Source organism: Gavialis gangeticus, unplaced genomic scaffold, assembly GCF_001723915.1.
Source record: "Gavialis gangeticus isolate Ggan-Ray unplaced genomic scaffold, GavGan_comp1, whole genome shotgun sequence".
NCBI lineage: Eukaryota > Metazoa > Chordata > Crocodylia > Gavialidae > Gavialis > Gavialis gangeticus.
In genome coordinates, this window is record NW_017729015.1 from 21327628 (window position 1) to 21332768 (window position 5141).

Consider the following 5141-nt stretch of genomic DNA (forward strand, 5'->3'; position numbering starts at 1 on the left):
TATATATATATATATATATATATATGCATGCTAGTATCTGCTAAATTATATATATTCACCAAAATGATGTGGAGATACTTTCCCTATGTGCATGGCTCCCAGGGGCAGGCTGGTGGGTCTCAGGGCAGAGCGCCATGCTAGCTGAGTGTGTCAGCACACTCCTGCAGTTTGGCCGGTTTCTGGTTTGTAAGGAGGAACACTGCCCCAGGGACAGACTGTGTACTACCACTTCCCTGTGCAGCAGCAGTAAGCTATTTTCCTCCCATGTGCAATATACATTACGCTTCTGTGCTTTCAGAAGGGGGGCACTCGCCCCCAAGACCTTCACTTTCAAGGGCCACATCCAGTGGAGTAAATCCAGTCACTCCATTGAAGCGACCAGTGTCACAGGGATGTGACTGTAGGAGCTCGGGTACCATTGAGGATTGCTTTGAGAACACGCCTCCCGGGACGGGACGGCCGCTCCTTTCTTCCACCACCCCGTGCATGGTGTGCGGCATGGACGAGATGCACCAGATCAAGGGACATCGTTCAATTCACAGCCTTCCAGAAAGTGTGCTAGAGCGGCGTGGCTGTGGCAGCCTCCCTTGCTCGCAGCATGGCGGGTGCAATGCGTGGTCTCCGTCGCAGGGCACGTGCTGAAGCAGGGCCCGTCGTTTCCCGGCAGGCAGAGACACACGTCAGCAGGATCCTTCTGGGTGCTGCCCTGGAAGGCCTTGTGGCCGTGCTGGATTGGATTGAGCCATGCCTCTGATCTAAGAGCCACTGCAAACATCCTCTGCATCTGCCCTAGTGCTGCCCAACGTGCTTTTGCTTTCTGTGCCTGCTGGATGCCTGTCTGCACCATCCTGGCCGAGTGCCCAGATGCAGTGTGCTCGGGGGGTTTGCAAGGGACAGGCTTTGAGCCCAAAAGCTGGTAGCCAACGAAGCCAGTTGGCCGCCCCCGTGGAAGCTGTTGAATCACTTCTGTCTGCACGTGTGAGGGGCCAGCGGTTCACGCGTGCAGCATCTGTACCGCAGACACGACCGAAACTCCCTTCAAAGTCAGGCAGACCGGGGCGGTTGACAGGGGGTCAGGCCCAGAGGAGACAGCTGCCTCATAACGGGGCCACCTCGCTTGTGGTGCCCTGGCAGACATTCCCGGGCTGCGACCCCCCGTTCTCGTCGTGCCTGGCTCCCGTAAGCCTGCAAAGCGAAGCGGTGTGGAAGGAGCAAAGGAGCCTGTTGGTGCTCAGGGTGACTTTTACCTGTATAAAAATAGTCCTGACTTGTCCATTAAAAGGCTACATTACCATGTGCTCCCCCCACCACGTATCAGTCCAATGACTGGATGGACCACGGTGGCAGATCCTAAGCGGCAGTCAGCCCGCTCTGTCATGCAAGCCTCACACAAGGGTTTGCATCATCAGCGACGCCGTTCAAGGCACCACGGGCCCTTCCATCTGCTGCTCTGTGCCCTTGGGACTTGCAGGTTGCTGCCTGGACCGTGGGAAAAGTCATGTCCTGGAAGTCTACAGGCCATCAGGGTGTGAGGGGAGGGACGTGGAAAGACCACTGGAAGCTGCATTCCTGTTCCCCCGGTGTGAGGAGAAGCCCTCAGCTGTTGTCCATGTCCCGCGCTGCCCTGAGCTCCCTCCCTGGATGCGGGACTGCGATCCCGACACACGCAAAGGGACTTTGCTGAGCTGCACTGCAAGAAAAGGCTGCTTGGTTGTGGGGCGTGGGAGCCCATCAAGCAGATACCTCCCTGTGGCTGCTCCTTTTTCCACGGATGTTAAAGACTGCGAAACTTTCCTTTGCTAAAGCAGGAGGTAAAAAGGCTGCCAGGACGACAGCAATGGCATTTCTTGAGCTCAGACCCGTCTGGCTGCACATTTTTAAAACACGCCATTTTCACTTGCACGTGACCACGGTCATTTGTCAAGCACTTGGACCATTTCAGCTATAAAAGGGCACGTCGAGGTAGAGGCAGAGCAACACCCTGGGCGCCCGGGGAGCTGCAACACGTGGGGACAACGGTGATTTCTGGCTGCTGCTGTCATGCTGGCACGGTGGCAGCAGCAGCATTTCTTTCCACCCCTCCCTATGATGGTGCTTGGGAGAGCTGCCCTGTCACCCTGCCTTCATTGCACTGCTGTAGAGCTGGATCTAGGATGTGCAATAGGCTCGTTCGTGTTTGCTTGGTCTAGTTGAAATATTAAGTGACTTGACCAAAGGTGCACAGCAGCTCTGTGGCAGAGACAGGGAATGGGTGGATGTGTCCTGGCACCCAGACCCTGCTCTGTATCACGTAGCTTTCTCTCAGGTCCTGTATTTTCCCACTGCTGTGTTCATCATCAGCACGTGAAACAATTTCCTCAAGGCAGGAGGGCATTGCAGGATGATACAGGAGACCCCGTTAACTGTGACTGGCTACACTAGATAAATCCATTGATCCTGGCATGATGCCATTATGATTAGGGCCACAACCGTCCGTCGCTTACTGCAGCTCTCCAGTCATTCATCTCCTCTCCAGCGCGGGAGAAGCAGGAGCACCACGCTTCGGCTTTGCAATATCAGACTGACGATGATAATGCCCCATGCATGCAATTAGGAGGTATCGGCACGCCCCCCCCGGTGCTGCATGCTTGACACCTAGGATAAATGGAGGACAGAGTGTCGCTTGCAGTGATGATCGCGGGCATTAGCTCACTTGATCCAGTGCTACTGTTAAAGATGGAGAAAGACACAGAGAAGGTCTCCTATCTCCTGGGCGCCCCGGCTCACTGGACCTGGTGCGTGTCTGTACAGAGCCGTGTCTGTGCAGGACAGCCCACATCCAGCCCTTCGCGATGCAGCAGTGCACCTCTCTGATGGTGCTCGGCCCAGCGCCCTGCTCCTGGAGTGTGCCAGCGCACGGTTTCACGGTTGCTGTATCAGCTGCAGAGATGGCCTGGGTTTTTACGTCGAACGTGGGCGCCTGAATAATTGTGAAATATCAGCATTGTTTCCACGTCGTGGGATCCACCCAGCTACCAAATAGTGCCGTTGTCTTGGCAGCCTTAAACTAGACAGTAGGAGACGGGACGGAGGGCTTGGAGCAAAGGGGCACCACTGCTGGTATCTGGGATGTTTCCCCAAGTTTTAGCAGCAGCATCCACAGCTCTTGCATTGCCCTGTAAGAGGCCTGGCTAGGTGTTGTCTTGGAGTGATTTGTTAACTATCACCCAGCCCTGTGCAAAGCCACTATTTATTTTATCTGCAAGTCGTTACGTTTTATAGAAGTGTTTATGTAAGACATTAAAAAAAGGAGAAGTGAAGCCGTTTCATTGTGCCCAGCTGGGGCTTTCCATCCACAGAGAGGCCTGTGGGGAAGGAGCCTCCATTGAGTGGTATTTTTGCAAAGGGTGGAGATTAGATTCACTCTGAACTGGATTGGAAAAGCCTTGCAATGGGAGAGGGAGCTCCTTTGAAACCGCACACGAGGAAGCCCCCGTTGAGACCACCCGGTTCAGAAATTTGATGTGCAGCCAACCCCCCCCCCGGCCACCTCGGGCATCTGCCCCTCATGGGTGCAGCTTGGAGCACCTGGGTCAAAGCATGAAATCGCAGGATCCTGAGAGCTGCTGAGTGATGATACGCACCCGGTGCAGCTGGCTTGCAGCCTGTGCAATTCAAGGGAGCGCTGCAGGCTGCCCAAAGACAGCTGAAGCAGCGGTGCCTGCACTTGGGTTTCGCCCCTCCTCCCGGACTGAATTTCACACTCAGTTAGACACGAGGCTACAGTGGTTGCAATGGCTGTTTAGTGTCTGGAATGACCAAGACGGATGGGAGCTGCTGATGCAAGGCACCGGGAGCTGCCTTGGACGCGTCGGAAGCGGGCGGGGGGAGCAGGTGGTGCTTTGCCGGGGAGGACGTTGGAGGAGCGAGCGCAGCGCGCTGTCACAGTGACCTTCCGCTTGTGCTGCAAAGGGCGTCCAAGGAGAGGCCCCGCAGCCCAGGGGAGGGAGGGCAGGGTGGCCCAAGTGCTGAGCTCGCCTGGGACTGCGCGGCTCTGAACGAGGGGCTCTGACCCCCGTGGCAGCAAATCTGAGCATGCACCAGCCCAGATGTCCTATAATGCCAGGCATTTTGAGGCTGTAATGCAGCATCACTGCAGTGCCACGGGGCAGGAATGTGGCCGTTCACGCTGCAATGTCTTACTGCTCGTTTTGCCAGAATTGGGCGTAATCCCCCCAGCCGGTCCTTCGCGACCCAGGCAGAACTGCCCATCAGGGTGGCATGAAACAGCCCTGGGGGCACTGGGTCCCTTCCCCGTGGAGCGGGCTCTGTTGGTACCCAGCCCAGCACAGCGGCTGCCCACCAGAGAAGCCAGGCTGGGAAAGGCCTTTGGAGACCGAACGGCCCTCACACGGTCGTGCTGGGCAGGCCTGGCGCGTGTGGATGGGGATGGGGCAGAGGCTCCATCTGGTTAAACCAGGCACCCCTGGGCCTGCCCATTGCCTTCACCAGCCCTGCACTAAAACATACAACAAATGCAATTAAACCCCCGTTGCACATTGGTGCCGTGTAAAATTTCATTTACCAACTCAAGCCATAAGAGAAACCGGCGTCCTAAAGTCTCGCGAGGAACAGGCTTCTCGGACCTGCACCCAGAGGAAGGCTGTGCTGCAGGTTTCTAAGCACGTGTGCACATGAGCAAAGCCGCTCCTGGGCTGAGGCTATACGTGACGAAGCGTATTTCCGTTCAGTCTGAAATTCCACGTGGGAATTCGGATGGCATGAAAAATCACAGTGTTGCTAATGGAAATCCCTGACGATGGGTAAGCACGGAGAAGACATAATATCTGTCCTGGGGGACAATTTATGACAGCTGATTTAACACTTTCACAATAAATGGACATTTATTGACAGTAAATGATGGTGGAATTGCATAGTGCAGCCACGTGGCCCCGTTCTGAGTAATGCTCCTGTGCCGGGCGGCCGTTTGTTTCAAGTGCCTCTTAGCCTGGCGTTCATTTGCAAGCTATCGCCCCAGGAAGGGAAGAAAGTAATGCGCTCGGTTCGGAGGTACATTTTGTATTCTGTGCTGCTTGAGCCTGACGTTAAGGAGAAAGCGGGAAGCAAGACGTGACGCTGCGCTCCAGCCAGCTGCTGCACGT

General features: G+C 55.6%; 1 protein-coding gene across 1 annotated transcript in view; it reads left to right on the forward strand.

Moving 5' to 3' along the window:
• GRIK3 (glutamate ionotropic receptor kainate type subunit 3) overlaps positions 1 to 5141 on the forward strand; it is a 101373-nt gene that overhangs the window by 45352 nt on the left and 50880 nt on the right. The window lies entirely within an intron of this gene.